Source organism: Macadamia integrifolia, unplaced genomic scaffold (genome assembly GCF_013358625.1).
Source record: "Macadamia integrifolia cultivar HAES 741 unplaced genomic scaffold, SCU_Mint_v3 scaffold424, whole genome shotgun sequence".
NCBI lineage: Eukaryota > Viridiplantae > Streptophyta > Magnoliopsida > Proteales > Proteaceae > Macadamia > Macadamia integrifolia.
In genome coordinates this window covers 293,118-311,576 of record NW_024870275.1, presented here as the reverse complement: position 1 = coordinate 311,576, position 18,459 = coordinate 293,118, and positions in this window count along the sequence as shown.

The following is an 18,459-nucleotide window of genomic DNA, read 5'->3' as shown; positions in this document are numbered from 1 at the left end:
CTAAATTTCCATTGGGAGTAGAAAAATACCTTAAACGCTTTAATCAAGAAAAAAGGGGAGATAACCCTTGTGGCCCCAAATTGAATCAAATCAGATTAGATCTCCCGGCTCAAGAAAGGATTACACATTAAAATTTTTATACTTCGAGGAATTCTTTATTTAGAGAGGGAATTAGCAAAAACCTTCATGGGGCCATATTCCTTCTCCCAAATTTTCTCCTCCCCTTTGAAAGAGGTGAAGGGCTATATTTATAGCCAAGGGAATGGGGAAGACCTCTTTATGGTTTCCAATGTGGGTATAAAAAAAGAGGTTTGTCAAAAAAAAGGGTTGTTTGAAATAGGACCTAAACCTTGATTTTTGGTTAGCTTTCGAAAGTCATATCTTTAAAACCGTTAGTTAGAATTCGATGTGTAATATATCGTTAGAAAGCTCATATTAAGCACTATCCAATAATGTGAGACACAAATGCAGTCTCAACTGGGAACCCTGACAAAAATACGTGTAAATTAGGGACCCGAATCATGTAGTAAAAGGGGGAATTGGGAGCCGATTTGCATCGTTCTCCCACCAAAGTGTAGTGTCCAGCTTAAGGGAACAAACCACATTAATCCACAATGTCGAAATCTAATTTTGAAGATATTTTTCATTAAAAGTGCATAAAGGAAAAATTTTCATTTTCTACCCTAAGTTCAAAATTTCTCCAAGTATATAATATCCAGTGTGTAATTCTTCTTATTGTCATCATTACTAGGGGGTGACAAAATTCGGTGTCTATAGATTGAGCGAGACCTGTGTAATAGTCGAGAGGCAAAGAAAAGAGCACACTATTTTTCCACCAAGAGCATGTATTGCAAACATCCGTCTCAAAGTAGGAAGAATCGATCGATAATACATGCGAAATCAAGTGGTGTGTGGGTGCTACTGTGATATAAAACCTATCGTAGTCGGTCAATATGCATGTAAAACACAGATTGAGGACGCACATGCAATAAGCCACTCTTAGTGTAAAGAACCAAGTAGACCATGAATGCAGGTATGAAAGAGTACAAATGTAATTGGCCGTCAGGTATAAATAACCAAACACACCATGAATGTAAAAATGAGACAAAGGTGTAAATGCAATTAGCCAACATTGGTATAAAAAACTAAGTGGACTATGAATGCAAGTATGAGATGATGGTGCAAATACAATGGGCCATTAGGTATAAATAACCGAACTTGCCATCAATGTATGAGACACATATTTAAATGCAATCGGACGTCATTGGTATAAAGAACCAAGCAAGCCCTGAATGCGAGTATGGAAAAGAGTGTAAATACAATCGACCGTTAAGTGTAAATAAATAAACGGATAGCAAATGTAAGTACAGGAAAACGCTGTAAACGTAATTAGCCAACATTGGTATAAAGAACCAAGTAGACTATGAATGCAAGTATGACAAAAGACGTGTAGATGCAATCAGCTGTCATTGGTATAAGGAACCAAGTAGACCATGAATGTAAATATGAGATGATGGTGTAAATGAATGGTCAAGCACAAGATAAATAGGTTTGACCTCGATGTAAATAACCACCAGATGCAACTTTTGGTCTAAACAACCGAACTTAAGATAGAAATGGCATTGGTGTAAATAACGGCCATATCCGATCTTCTGTTTGAATAACCAGACTTAAATGGAGGTGACATTGGTGTAAATAACCGTCAGATCCACTCTTTGGCTTAATTAACCAGAATATGAGGTGGGATTGATATTAGTGTAAATAACTGTCAGACCCAATCTTCAGTGTAAATAACCAGAATTGAAATGGAGTTGACATTGGTGTAAATAACCGTCAGGCCCAATCTTTAGTGTAAATTACTGGACTTGAAATGGAATTGGTAATGGTGTAAAGAGCCATCTGAACCAATCTTTGATTTAAATAACCGGATTTGAAATGGAGCTGACATTGGTGTAAATAATTGTCATACCTGATCTTCAGTGTAAATAATTGGACTTGAAATGGAGTTGGCCATGATGTAAAGAACCATCTAAACCAATCTTTGGTATAAATAACAGGACTTGCACCAGAGCTGACATTGGTGTTAATAACCGTCAGGCCCAATCTTCAGTGTAAATAACTGGACTTTAAATGGAGCTGGCAATGGTATAAAGAACCATTGGATCCAATCTTCGGTTTAAATAACCGAACTTTAAATGGAGCTTACATTGGTGTAAATAACTATTAGATCCAATCTTTGGTTTAAATAACTAGACTTGAAATGGAGTTGGCCATAGTGTAAAGAACCATCGGAACCAATCTTCATGACCTGATGCATTTGAGGTTAAATACCTAAAAGTCTTAAATGTTCAACATTTAAACATGAGATGTAATAATATTGCAATTAAATTCAAACAAACATCAACCTGCTTGGTTAACAAAGGATTAGTCATGCAAATCCTAACACTATGCTCATGTAAGAGAGTGTAAATGACCACTACCATAAAAAGGAGTGAGAAGTGTTTCTATTGAAAAATGACAAAGAAGGATTTTACCCAAAACAAAGTTCATAATGAGAACGAAGCTAAAGCAAGGAAGGTAACACATCAATTAGTGTTGCCCCAGATTGTGACATCTCTTGTTCGGCCTAAACTCAAACAAATTCTGCTAGAATATGCATTACTTGCATGTATTTGCTAGAATATGCATTACTTGCATGTATCTGCCCAGATGATAGATCCTACTATCATCTGATGTCTTCAATTGTAAAGGCCTTCGGTTGCTCTGACTAAATCTTATCTCATGGTAAACATCCATAACACGATCCCTTCTTTTTCCTGTGAGTGCATCTTTCTGATGTTTCCTGCCACTTGTGAGTAGCGATAGTAGGAACTTCCTTAACTGCTTTGCAAGCCTTAAGGGGTGGCTCCTTAAAATAGCCAAAATGTCATGTCTGGGCTCAAACTCTATAAAACCAATAGTAAGGCAATCAAACAACATGAAAAGGATGCAGACCTAATGGTTCTACCAAGTGTAGAGTGGGGAGCTATCAAGTGGAATGGTGAGCTCACTAGAGAAATCACACCAACCAAGGAGGCTTGGAAGAAAGGACTAAGTGGCGAAACTCTTGGGAATCCATCGGAATAAGAGACAGGAGATAGAATTTGAGTCTGAGTTTGAGTAGGCCATCTCCTGATGATAATAGTAGCGACAATACAATCGCCTTCAAGATAGGAAGCCAAGAAAGGATATTCATGTGAAGCCCAAACAAAAAAAGCTAATATGGTGATTGATATGATGGACTAAGCTTGAAGTTGACTTCTCAAGCTGTCTACGTATCCTGAGTAAATCAGGAATCAGGTCGAACATAGTTCTTACCACCGATGATGTATTGGTGCCAAAGCCTTGATAATTAAGTTCCATCATAGCTAGGTGAGCTCAAAGCTATCAGAGAAAATCTTGTCACATTTAGCCTAGGAGGACTTGCTGGGTTATAATGTGGCTTAGGACTTGGCTTTGAATGAGGGTAAAAGCTCAAATATGCCCCCAGGGTCTAACCAAAATTTTACATTTTTTGCCTCAATTTGCCTTGTTTCCTTTTCTTCAATTTTTTTCAGCAATTTCCTCTCTTGCCCTTGCCTAGGGTATTGGATTGCTTCTTTTGAATTAGAGCTTTTCTCCTTTCTTTTTTTCTTCGTCTTTTTTTTTTAATTGGGATTTGCTTTTCTTTTCTTCTTTGTTTTTTTTTTAAGTTGGAGCTTTGCTCTCTTTTTGTTATTCAATTTTGAAATGGAATTTTTTTTTCTTTTTTTTAGGAAATCTATCTATCCTTCCCAACCTTGGCAATATTAAGCTCTGGTACAAAAATGTCTTCTAATCAGACCCTGGAGGCTAGTAGGGTTAAGCATGTGAAGGGTACCTTCGTAATGGGCTATGGGTAGGCCATAATGGGGTTTCCAAACGATAAGCTTAGGCCCAAAAGGGTAACTAGCGGATTTTAATATCTCAGGAGTTTTCTCGGCTAACTAACGGCCAAAGATGGCCTCCCTTCATAGGCTTAATGATGTTTACAACCTTTAAGCTCCTTGCTCCTAGGAAGGGGATCAAATGTGTGGAGAGCTCAAGAACTTTTATTACCAAGGCTCTGGCACCAAAATGAATGACAAATGACTGATGAGCTCTTTTTTCTTCTTTTTTTCTTTATTTGATTTTTTTCTTCTTTTTTTTTTTATTTGAAGAAAATATGCGATGGATCGCCGCAAGATTCACCATCAAGAGATGGAAATGGGGAGGAGAATAAACAAAATGCCCAAAAGAAACTATTTTATTAAAAAGTGAAATGATTACACCATGTGGAAACTTGATTGGACTGACACAATATCAAAATTAAAAAGATAAAACTTCTCACATGAAACCGAAAGGGAAAACTGTAGAGCCTTGCTCTTTAAACTCGGTTTATTGGCTAGTTGGTTCGGTTTGGTCTTGCAGAGTCCGAACCAGAATGGGTTGATGCTGGTGCCTTATGGTACATGACCACAAGGGTGACGTCAAATGTCGGGTGGCCGGATAAGATTGAGCTGGTACCCAAGATGATCCGCATGCTTAAGCCATGCCCTTGCACATATCATAATGTCATGTATGAATAGGAAAAGTGCATTATCATAATTGAGTGATAGGAACTTGGTCCACAACATGTGACGAGAGTGAGGTACGTGTTAAGATTCCATTTTTCCTCTGAAATACAACAAGGTTGGCTTATTTGGCCAACTTGTGGGTGTCACTGGTAGGTGCGAGACCCACCAGTGTGACCCACCTATTGGGTAACGTGGACCCCAGCATGCCCGTCTTGGATGAGCATGTGTATTTCAACCTCCTTGTTGTAATGAAGTCTTGTATATCCGATGATGTCAGCTACTTCACCCGAAAACGCAATTTAATGTGTTTTGGTCTATAAATGGGCAAAACCAAACAGGCCTTAGAAGATATTTATAACACTAGGGTATAAATAACCTTTATATCTCTCTCCCTCATTTATGGTTTTCAGAAAAGTTTGGTGAGTGGAGTAAAGAGGAAGGAGAAAAGAGGAAGAAGAGGAAAACTAGGAGGAAGGCTACCTCCTTGGATCCGGTAGCCATGTTTTACCTTTTTGCCATTGGCATTGTCACCGGTGTCTTGAAAATCTACATTTTGAGGTAAGTAGGTAAGTAATGTTATAAACCCTTGAGATATGATGAAACCCTTTGTGTGTATGGTTGAATCTAGGGAATAATGAAACCCTTGTATGATTTCCTTGAAGGATTTAAGAAGGGAAGCAAGGATTGGGGGTTATTGAAGTGGCATTTGAGTTTGAGAAGAGGATCCCAGGATTTGGAGTTTTCCAAGCTAAGACATGATTTTCCCCCTCAAATCTTGTTAATGGCTTAGATCCATGGAACAATCAAGTAGATGAAGATTAGGAAGTGTGGGAAATGAAGCGGGAACCACTCTATTGAGTTTCCAAGAGGTGGAAGGAAGAAAAGAAGGAAAACAACAAAACCCGAGGAATACCGGTGAGTAGGACCGACGGGTGCCACACCTACAAGTGTGACCTACCTGTCTCCTCTGGGTCTACTGGTGGGTAAGATCGGCAAATGCCACACCTACTAGTATGACCTGCCTATCTTTCTTGAGATTCTGACTCAACTGACGGGTAGGACTGGCGGGTGCCACACCTACCAGTGTGACCCGCCTATCTTCTCTGGGTCTACCAGTGGGTAGGACCGATGGCTGCCAGACCTACCCATATGACCTACCGGTCTGGACAGTTTGCACAGGTGGGTTCTCCTACCCACCTATAGCCCAAATGAACTCCGATGGAACTCAAACTCACCGAAAACCTTCTTCACACTATTATACACGTCATAACCATACCTTATGTCAATTATAGGTCCTAATTGGACATATTCTAAACTCCTTATCTATGCTAGGTTTCGAGAAACTTATCTTCTCACTCCAGATCTTACCCATACCGCAAGTGTAGATTCTTCTACAAGAATAGGTAAGTGGGGAGAGGACTTTGAACTTATTTTGGGAGTGTTTTTGGCATCCTATGCATTCATAGACTATATTGACATTCCGATTGCCATTTCCATGCATATGTTTGATGTATGAATGATGCATTTAGAACTAATGATAGTCCAATACAGGGATCGGGATTATACAAATGGGGGTTTGGAGTTGCCACCTAGGGTTATGGGCCTAGGACCCTGGGATGGGTCCAATTCCTGAGAAAAGGACCCAAAATTTGATTTGGTCCAGAGATTTAGGGTAAGTGTCAGGTTATAGAATTGGGAAGGTGTTAGGCACCCAATCTACCCGGTTCTACCAGTCTTCCTACTAGATGCTTAAGAACAAATATTTTTCACGGTTATTACTATTCCACATGTATGGCTAAGTTATCACACATATATATATATATATATATTAACTGAATTTAAATTACTATATAAACTAAAATAAGGTCTATATAAAGTCCAAATGATGACATGTTGGTTGAGAAACTGTACCTAAACTTAACCCTTGTTTCGGGTCAAGAGGGGTAGGCCCTTGATTAGTACTGGCTCGGACTGTCTTTTTGATTCTCCTGGTTTAGGGGAAGATGGTCTTGACCTCTAACTTCCTTTCTTAAGAGATGTTGACTGTGATGGTATGCGGACAGAGTTTCAGCCAGAAATGATTACTTTCGGATTTGGATTCAGATAGAGCTTCAGCAAGGGAAGGCTAGTTCCAAGCTTAGGATGAGGTGGCACTCTAGCAGAGCTTCTACTGGGATAGGTTAGGGGAGGGCTAGGCTGAGGTGGCACTTTGGCAGAGCTTCCATTGGTTATAACTATTTCTGAAAAGATTCTAGGGGCACTCGGACAAGGCTTCCGCTAGGAACTGCTATTTTTGAAAAGAAACAAGTTGACCTAAAAATGGATTGAAGATCCCTAAAGCCCTAAAAAACACTTTGAAGATTCGAACAGAGCTCCAGATCTTGACAAAGATCTCTTCATAGACCCGAAGAACCTCAAGGGGGGAGGGATTTCTATTTCTAGTAAAGCTCAAGAACACTCAAAGGGGGAGGCTAAGAACATACTATTTTTGGAAAAAACTGGATTGGACTAAGAACTTGGATTGAAGATCTTCAAAGTCCCAAAGAACACTTCGAAGATCCGAATAAGATTTCGGATCTTGACGAAGATCGCTCCGATGACCCGAAGAAAATCAAGAGGGGGAGGGAAGGAGAGAGGGTTTCACCACTATGGAGTGAGGTGGGGTTGTTTGGTGTGTGAAATCCAAAGGAGGGGGGTATTTATAGGATTTTTGGACCAATAGGGTGGAGGGTGAATTTTTACCCAATGGACAAAAGAGGGTTCTTGGACTAAAATGGGTGAAGGGGGCTTTTATCCAATGGGTAAAAGGGGTTCTTAGACCAAAATGGGTGAAGAGGGCTTTTATCCAATGGGGTTTTTATAAGTGAAGTGAGTGGGCTTGAGTTTCTGGAACCTCCAGGTTTTTCTTGAAATTCTTCATCTTGTTCTTGAAGTTCTTCATCTTGTTCTTGAGGGAGGAGTTTTTTGGAGAGTATGATATTCTTGTGGGATTTTGTGAAAATTGAGAAACTTTTTGGGGCTTCTTGTGATTTTGAAAAATATGGCTAAAAGAAGAAAGAGAAAGACTTGTGGAGAGATCCAGCTGGAAAGTTGCAGTAGTTCTTCTCATAGGGATGAGGGCCTGACCGATTGGTACTCCGGAAAGACTCTGCACAACAATCGGAACCACATTTGCAACTCCATATGGGGTTCTTCTCTTAGAAGTTCAATCCGGCATTGGTGGCTGAGTACTCATTCTTTTCATCTTCCTGTTGGCAAGATCACCATCATGCCTCTGTGCTTTTATGCCTTGACAGGCATTCCATTTGGGGGTAGACCCATGGCCCTACCTGGGATTCTAATTGTTAGGGAGTTTGCAGACTTGACAGGCCTTACCATTACGGCTGACCAGACACATATCCATTTGGGGGAGATCAGTGCCCAATGGTGGAAAACTAGCCTGTAGGTAAACCCTGGTAACATGGACCAAGTGGCCCATTCTTTTTTATTGTTTACCATCAGTCAGTGCCTTTTCATTGACCTCCGAGGGCGAATAGACATTCGCCTAGTGTTCTTCCTTCAGAATCTTCGAGAGGTAGATTCTTGGGACTAGGGTGGGGTCGCCAACGCATATCTCCTATGGACCCTAGACCTCCAAGTAATTTTCCTTCTTGTACCAGTTTCCTTTTATTGATTTGGATTGCACTTTCTTACTTTAATCTCTTGAAATAGCCTTGGTGCTTTGAGCACTTGGGGACTATAGCTCCCAGACTGAGTGATCCTCAGGCATTCTTCTTCCCCATAGCCACGAGGTGGGGAGACAAATCAGGTGATTAGGGCTTGGCGCCATCCTCTGGGGACTACCACTCATTCTCTTTTGAACGATCTCACTCAGGTATGCCATATTTGACACTGAAATTCCTTTTATCTTGTGCTGTACTTACTTTTCCTTGGATTTGCAGGTCACTTAGAGACCATTGGCTAGACATTCATCTAAGAACTGAGTCCTTTTTCGGGGCATATGGGACCACGTCTAGTATCTGGGAGAGAGATAGTAGTTCCCCAGTGGTCGGATGTCGAGTCACACTTCTCTCCTGGTCTTCCTCCACCCACTATGCACTGCCCAGAGATCATCCCTGTGGACGAGATGGAGAGTTTGGCTAACGGAGTATGGGATGACTCATTCTTTAACTGGGATAGGGACTACAAAACCTTCCTAGAGGAAGAGACAACATGCACCCCTCTTGGTCCTGATGGTCCAGTGATATGTTGCCCTTTCTTTAGTATTTCCTCCCAATTATTTCTTGTTTTGGTCTTGACTAATGTTCTTTCAGGGGAGAGCGTGATGTGTAGATCCTTCTACTATTCGGTCGCATGTTAATGCTATTGATTCTTCATAAGCAGGACCCTCTACCAGTGCAAGTGGGTCTCTTAGAGTTGCTAGCATCCCCTTTCGTGGCTTCCCTGCTTAGAACTATCCCAACGTGGCCAACCCCAGTCTCCCTCATCTTTTGGAGCAGAAGACAGATGTAGATGCTTCCCTTGGGCTACCCATTCTTTATGACTATGTGAGTATCTGATCATCCTTCAATTGACTCTTGACTTCCTTTGGCTAATATACTCTTTCTCAGGTGTCTCTGAAGGTCTATTCTGAGATCAGGAGGATGCATTATGGCTTGTGCGCAATTGTTGCGAAGGTATTTCCCACGTTCCTCTTCTTTCCTTTTGCCCTTCTTCTTCTATTATTCTTCTTCTTAATCCTTTCTTGTATTTCTTAGGATGGGAGGATTACCGCCTTGGAGATCCAAGTCAGATCCTATGAGTAGGAAATTACACAGTAGGATGCACTGATTCAGGACATGACACAGAGGCGAGAGCAGACTGGACTAGCATTTGTGGGTTCCCCGGTACTCCATGGGGATGATTCAGAGTATGGTTCAGATGATGAATTTTGACCCATAGGGATTTGTTCCTATATTTCCTGTAAACACAAACACATTTATATTTTCCTTTTTCTTTTTCCCTCCCCCTTGTTTGTTCATCATTTTATTATAGCATCTTATAAATGAAAACATATCTTTGGTACAACGAAAATAATTTTTTTTTTTTTATTAAGGTTTGCAATGTTTAGGCATAATCAATTCCATAACTCAAGTCATAATTAGAATAATCAGGATAACATGAGAATCCAAACACTTCCTCATTCTATTACCAAGTGAATTACATGAGAAGGGGAACAATTTTCCTACCATAGATAGGATAGGTGAATAATAAGGTGGGGAGACAACTCTTGAGGTAGGTGAAATTTCACTAACTCCATTGGGTCCGTCACCTCGAGCCCAAATTGCTGGTTGATGTACGTAGGCAAATAAAAAGGATGTGTGAGTCAATCCCATCAACCTGACATAATTGTAGCCAGGGGTCTTCATCAGAAAATTTTCTTGTGGCCTCCCTGAGCACCTCCATATGATATCTTGCATAGTCCTTTCCTATAGGTACTTCTCCCAATCAGTGATAAGGTCAAATTCTAGGACTTCCCTCTTGTCCTGGTAGCAAAGAGCTCTGAGTGGGCCTCCTTTTAATGGCTTGGTTAACTTCAGTTTCTCAAGGAGACAAATATGAAAAATAAAAGGACTCCCTTGATAATGATCTAGTTCAAATCTATGGTCATGGCTCATGTCATCGAATCCCTTGAATGTTTCTGCAGTAGGGATGATGTCACCTCCTTTCTTCAATTGTTTTACCACCTCAATTAGCACGGGTAGTGCACCACACCTGGGAGTTTGGAGAATATAGCGAGCTATCATGCTAAGTAACTAAGAAACTTTTGATCTCTATTGGTGGATTCCTCCCATTGGTAGATATTCGATGAAGATTCGGGCCACTTTCAGAATGTCAATCTTCCCGTATCTGACAAATTGCTTCACTTCCTCTTCTTTTCATCAGAAGAACTCCTGAATTTCCTCTGAATAATCTCTCTTCAAAGATATTTGGAACAACCTGCCTTTGGGTGGGGATAAAATACAAACCCAAAATTCTTCGAGAGTTGGACAGATCTCTACTAATCCAAATCAAAATACATGTAGGTTGGCATCCCAGTGTTGAGGAACCTGCTAGAGTAATTGATGATGTAATTTCACACACCTAATCTAACCGAGGAATGACACATTCATGAATTCCAGCAATCCCGGTACCCTCATGTTTATGTGCAAGGTCCATTTCCTCAATGTCTCATCCAAGAAGCCCTCGACTTATCCTGAAACCATCACAAACACAAGAGATATGATGATTTATCAAAGCCTTAGATATGATGATTTATCAAAGCCTTACTCATTAGCTAATGACTCAACAAGCCTTTACTACTGCTACATCAAACTCTTCTTTTTTTGACTGATCAAGGATGGGGAATAAACTGGCCTTGAAAAATTGATGCCGGGTGGCGATTTTCTTTTAGGGGATGGAATCCTGGATAAGAGTTGATGGACCAATGGATGGAGGACAGATACCTAATGGTCTTTTATGCCAAATGATGATTCTTGAGGGATAAAATCCTGAATAAGAAATGACGGACCAATGGGTGGATGACAGATACCTAATGGCCTTTTATGCCAAATGGCGATTCTTGGGGGACACAAACTATGATGATCTTTTAAGATACTTTGATTATTAATCGAGGAACAAATTTATTGCCTTTAGATTGTTGAGACCGCACTTACACATGTCAAGTTGCCTACGTATCCCTCAAAAGGAATCAGGTCTGACGTAGTTCAGGCTATTCATCCTTTTAGATATAATATTTCTTAAGTTGATCCATGTTGACTAGGCTGGGTATTTTTTTGCCAATGTGGTCTATGAGTTTCATAGCTCTGCCTGGTAGAATTTCTTTGACAGTGAATGGGCCACTCCAGTTGGGCCTAAATTTTCCTTTTGGGTCATGAATTGGGGCTCTTTGTTCTTAAAGAACAAGTTCATCATCCTCTATGTGGCAGGGTTTTACATTCTTGGTAAAGGCCTTGGCCATTCTCAGTTGATATTTTTTCAGGTTATCTATGGCTTTCATATACCTTTCATCGAGAAAATTGAGCCCATCATGTTTGGCCTTCACCCACTCTCCTTCAGGTAGCTGACTATCAAGGAGCACCCTTAGGGATGGTACCAAGATTTCCACGGGTAGAACTGCCTCAACCCCATATACCAAAGAGAAAGAGGTTGCCCCTGTTAAGGATCGTACAGAAGTCCAGTATGCCCATAAGGCAAGGGGTAACTTATCAGCCCAATCCTTGTGTGTTTTTGCCATTTTCTGTTGGATGACTTTGATGTTCTTGTTGGCTGCTTCCACTACCTCATTGGTATATGACTTGTAAGTGGTAGAGCGATGCCTTCTGATACCAAACTTTGTGTAGATTTTATCGATCTTGCCCCAGAAATGGGATCCTTGATCTGATATCAATTCTTGAGGTGCTCCATATCAGGAAATGATATTTTCTTGGATGAATTTGGCTACCTTAGTAGTCATAAGGACTGCATAGGACTGAGCTTCTATCCACTTGGTAAAATAATCAATGGCTACCAAGTTGAACTCGTGACCATTGGATGTCTTGGGGTTGACCTTTCCAATGATATTGATGCCCCAAGTGGAGAATGGCTTAGGTGAACTAAGTGAATGCAACTCTATTGACGGGATATACATGATGTTAGCAAATATCTGACACTTATAGCATTTCTTGATAAAGTCCATGCAATCTGCTTCCATTGTGTTCCATTAATATGCCAGCCTGAGGATCTTCTTGGATAACATCTTGGCATTCATGTGGGAACCACAAAGACCGTGATGAATTTCCTCCATGATGGTTGTAGCTTGTTCCCTATCTACACACAACACCTGTATTCCGTCATAGGATCTCTTGTATAATAGATCCTCATAAAGAATAAACTGGGTGGCATATCTTCTCAGAAACTTCTTTTCTTTATCAGTTGCTTCAACTGGGTACTTTCTTTCCTTGATGAAATCAACTATGTGAGCAAACCAAGATTGACCATCCATAGTGAGAGAGTTAACTGAATTCTGATAAATGGGCCTGCTTCTTTGTTCCACCCAGAATGGTTGAAGCCTAGCCATAGGGTTGCATTCTACTATGGAAGCCAAGGTTGCAAAGGCATCAGTAAACCTATTGTTATCCCTCTAGAAGTATTCAAACGAGATCTTCTCAAAGTGTCCAGTCACCTCTTCCAGATGTACTTAATATGGCTTCAACTTTTCATCTCTAGTTTTCCACTTTCCTTGTGTCTGACAGATGATGATGGATGAATCACTGTAAACCTTGATCCTTTTCACTCCAATAGTTAAAACAGTTTCGAGCCCCAAAGCTTCATGTTCGGCAATATTGTTAGTACAGGGAAAATCAAGGCAAAATGATGAAGGAAAATAAAGACTGTTAGGAGTGACAAGCAATATTCCCACACCACATCCCTTCTGATTAGCTGCACCATCAAAGAATAACTGTCATTCATTAACTATGACTTTTTCCTCTATTGCAGTGATTCCTTCATCGGAAAAGGCATCATCCAAGGATCTTCCATCTTCTGTGGGGTGGGCAGCCAAATGATCGGCTATGGCCTACCCCTTGATAGATTTCTGAGTTACATAGGTAATGTCAAACTCTGATAGTAAAAGCAGCCAATGAGCCATCCTTCCGGTTATGGCTGGTTTCTCGAAGAGATATTTGATGAGATCCATCCTTGAAATCAAGTGCACCGGATAGGAAATCATGTAGTGTTGCAACCTTTTCGTTGCTCAAATCAATACAACAAAAGTTCTTTCCAAAGATGTATACCGTGTCTCATATTCTAGGAACTTCTTGTTGAGGTAATATATGGCATGCTCTGCCCCTTTTCTATCTCCTTCTGTGCTAGTAATGAACCCATGGAATATTCTCCTATGGACAGACACAACCAAAGTGGTTCTCCTTCTACTGATGGCATCAATACTAGTGGGTTCATGAGGTATCCTTTGATTTTGTCAAAGGCTTATTGGCATTGGTCATTCCATTCAGTGGGCTGATCCTTCTTCAGCAGCTTGAAAATTGGTTCACAGATTGTAGTCAACTGAGCTATGAATCTGCTAATATACTGGATGTGACCCAGAAATCCTCGTATTTGCTTCTCAGTCTGAGGTGTGGGAATTTCTTGAATCCTTGATCTTGATAGGGTCTACTTCAATGCCTCTCTCCCTCACCAAGAATCCTAACAACTTTCTTGCTGTTGCCTTAAATACACACTTCTGAGGGTTCAACTTCAGCTGATACTTCTTGATTCTTTCAAAGAAACGCCTTAGCGCTGGAATATGCCCCTGTCGATCTTTAGACTTCACTATCATGTCATCCACATAGACTTCCACATCTTTGTTCATCATGTCATGCAATATGGCCGTAGCTACTCTTTGATAAGTTGCCCCGGCCTTCTTCAGTCCAAAAGGCATCAACTTGTAACAATAGGTTCCCCACGGAGTGGCGAAGGCTGTCTTCTCACGATCTTCTGGGTGTATGCTTATTTGGTTGTATCCCAAGAATCCATCCATAAATGATAACAAAGCATGCCCCTTTGTATTATCCACCAATACATCTATGTGAGGTAATGGGAAGTCATCTTTAGGGCTCACTTTGTTAAGATCTCGAAAGTCCACGCACATTCGTACCTTGCCATCTTTCTTTGGTACTAGTACAATGTTGGCCAACCATTGGGGGTACTTTACCACTTGTAGAAATCCTGCATTCCATTGCTTCACTACTTCTTCTCTGATATTCTCACTCTAATTTGGCCACGTTCTTCGGAGCTTCTACTTTATAGATTTTGTCCCAGGGTAGGTTGGAAATCGATGCTGCACTATGTTGGGTCGATACCAGGTATATCCTCATAAGACCAAGCAAAGACCCCGACAAATTCCTTTAGAGGACTAATCATTTGTTCTGCTTCTTCGTCATCAAGGGTAGTGCCAATTTTTACCTCTTGAAGGAATTGGTTGGTTCCTAAATTAATAACCCGAGTATCCTCATGGATGGGTTGGGCTTTCTTTGGTTTGTATTGTTTTATTGATTCTTGATATTTATTAAGATCATCATTAGAAAAGGAGGCAAGTCATACTCAGAATCAGAAATTTCATTCATGAAAGGAGTGATAGACTCGACATACAAGGACTCTGGATTCTCCTTAAGAGGGGAGGCCGACATGAAATCATAAACAATAGACTTCACTATAGACTTGATAACTAGCTTGATGCTTTTTCCAGGGTTATTCAGGCTAGTTGACTCAATAGCATGGGTAAACTTGAAGTTTTCTCCAATGCTTGTCCAGTTTAGGAGTGATTTAGTGGCTTGATGGAAGAGGAGGTGTGGCAAAGAGCCTTCTTCTCCTTCTGAGAAAGTTGCTACTATTTCCTCAGTGACGCAATGGTTCTTCTGGATAGGTGCCCGCTTCTTCACGAATACCAGCTGGTCAATCTCATGCTCTCGAAAGTCAAACCTTGAGGGGTGAAGACTGGTGGAGATTGCTCAATCCTTTTTCTGTAAAGTCCATCATTTTGAGCCTATTAAGGGATGCCATCCCATTGCCTCGATCACATCTTTGACCACCTTCATGAGCCTTCTTGTTGTAGTTGGTTCAGGTACAGTACATACAAACCATCATCCTCTGTGCTCTTCGTTGTTTTGCATACACACTTCTTCCTCTGAAAAAATGAGGATTAAGCTCATGTAGCTCTCAGGCTCTTGGCTCTTGTAGGAGGGAGCAAATATAGCTTTTCAAATCAATGGGAAGTGGCAAACTTTAGGTGGGCCTTATCTTCTTTTCCTTCTCTCTTTTCAGGAGGACTTGAGGACATGGTGCCTCCTTTGGTTGGATCAATGTTGTAGGGCCACTAGAGAAAGACCTAATCTCAATCAATGCAATTTTTGTTATCCCTGTGATGCAGCTATCTCGATCACTTTCTTTGACTAGCATTTTCTGTTGTTCCACTTCATGAGTCACCTAGTCGAAACACTTTCTACCCTTTGGTGGTCAGAGGAGTGTACTAAAACCATTCTTTCCTTTATTCACTGCCAAAATAGGCTGCTTTGGAACTCCTTGATGATATTTCCCTAGCCCCATGCTAGGAAAATTTTGCATATTCTTCATCATCTGATTTACTGGTGGACTCCAGATGGCTTCGTAGTTAGCTAGGGTATCCTCCTTTGGAACTTCTTTGGCAATAGCTACGCAAGTTTTATCTAATTCAAAACCACTTACTTGGACTTCCTGGTCTTGTTCTTCCCCATTTTCAATATTGGCTAAGGTATTAGCCACTTTGGGATCTCTAGCTACTGTGATCACCTTTCCTTTATGAATGAACTTCATTTTTTTATGGAGACTGGAGGACACTGCCTTCTCATGATGCAACCAAGGCCTTCCCAAGAGCATGTTAAAGCTACCAGTATATCAATGACTTGGAAATCAATATTAGACTTCACTAAGCTAAACTTTACGGCAAGGGTAAGGATGCCAAGGATCTTTCTCTTGGTATTGTCATATACTCGTATAGTTTGGGTAGTTGGCCTCATTTCTTCCAAGTTGATGCCAATACTCATTGCCGATATGAAGGGTAGCACATTCAAAGAGTACCCATTGACAATAAGAACCTGGGGAACCACCTTGTCAAGATATTCTACCGTGATGTGGAAAGCTCGATTATGCTGGACCCCTTTGGGAAGCTCTGAATCTGAGAACATCAAGGATTGCACTGCATATGTTGCCCCTACTATATGTGTGAGATGTGTCGAATTTATCTCGATCAACACCTGTACATTGGTGAGAGACTTCAAGACTGCTTCACGGTGTGTGGGGGATGCCATCAACAATCCCTAAATTGAGATATTTGCTGGGGACTTCTTGAGTTGAGCCAAGACTGGGTTCTCTAGCTCTTTCTTCAGGCTACTAGTTCTGGCCTCATTAGCCCTTGACTATTTTACCACTAGAGCCTTGACCTTGTAGTCTTTTCCACTTCTAGTTTCCATCACGTTGACAGGTTTCTTCATAATAATCTCTGTGGGATAAAAATATTCATCATCACTATTTGTTATAGTGATTATCCCTACCATGGGGTGATCCTCTTCTTTTGATTCTCCTTCCCTACTTGGGGTGGGAAGTCGAGGTCCTCCATAAATATCCACAGCTCTAGCTCATAACTTTTTGATTGCATTAGAAAGCTATAGGAATGCAGCATCTACTGCCTCTATGAATGTGTCATCTGGCTCTATTTCCTCCAGATCATCCAACTGCTCACAGTAGTAATGATCACCGATAGTTACTTCACCCAGCATGTTGTCAATTTCTTCCACTCTTTCCTGCATCCTCAATGTGCTGGAGTATATTTCACACAACTTTTCTTCCATCTCTAATGTGGATTCTGGTTCATCTAGATAAACTTACTTTCTGAATCTGATGTAGAATCATATACAGAGGGAAGGGTAAATGCCACCTATCGAATTAGCTATTAGGTCATTACCACTGATAGCATAGACTGAGAAACATGTCTGATGTGAGTAATATTCTGACTCATCATCATTATCATTGTACCAGGGCCCTTGGTAGTCATCCCAAACTGGATACTCATCATCCTTTTGAGAATCAAAGTCATCTCCATCATTCTCATCTTCGCTCTCATCTTTGTCATCATCCTCCGTGTCACTCCCTATATAGATTAGGGAGGCATACTTTTTGATTTGTTCCCCTACTGAAAATGCTATCACTGCTCTGAGGAGGTCATTTGTGACTTCTTCAATAACCTCTGGATTATCCTCTGAAGATATAGTAGACTGAATTAAGGAAGTGGGATCACTCTCTTGGCCTTCCCCTAATGTATTCATTGACCCTATTGATGAAGTCATATTTTGGGAGCCTGGTAGTGTAAGCATATCCTTCGAATTGTACCCGTCTATCCATCCTTCTTTCGGGTTATATATTGAACCTTGAGAATGGGATTGGTATGAAGGTGATGAGGGATATGAAGTGGGATGATATAAAGATGATGTAATGTGGGATGTAGGATATGAAGATTGGGGGTGATAGGATGAGGAAACTCCTTCTCCTTGATGATGGGGTGAAGGTTGATGGAATGGTGGAGGTTGATAATATGGTGAAGGTAGGAGGTATAGTGGAGGTTGGTAATATGTTACGACGGATTCTTCTGTTGATGAGGAAGGATGAACGGCGGGAGTCCGATCTTCTGATTCTTCCTCTAATGATTCTCTTCTTTTGGGAGTCCTCATGACTCTAGCCCTTTGACTCATGAGTTTCCTATAAGCATGGGCATTCATATGATTCTTTCGAGCTCTAGGTATAATGAGTTGAGTGGGGTCACTCTCTATGGCTTCTTCATCTAGATTGTTTACATGATCGGGGAGTGGATTGGTGTTGACATTAGGAGGTTGCTTAACCTTAACCTCAATGGTTCCGTTGTCTACCAAGTCCTAGATCGAATGTTGCAGACCTATGCATCTTTTAGTGGTGTGCCCCTTCTAATTATGGTAAGCACAATATTCATGGTCTCTGTACCAAGCTGGAGGATGGTTGTTGATCAATGATCACTCTCGGAGCCACCGTCCCTAGCAATCCTTGCTTCTTTAACTTCTCATACACTGCTATCACGGGCATTCCCAAATCAAAAACTACCTTTTTGGACGAGGGGCCTTCTGGGAGGGTGCATCTGCTTGTATTATGAATGGCTGTGAAGAAGTGGCTGGTGAGACTGACTAATGAATTGCACTTACCATATTAGTTTTTGGACTCGTTCCTCATGTGCCGGTGGCTATCAAGGCATCAAAAATCTATAGATGTT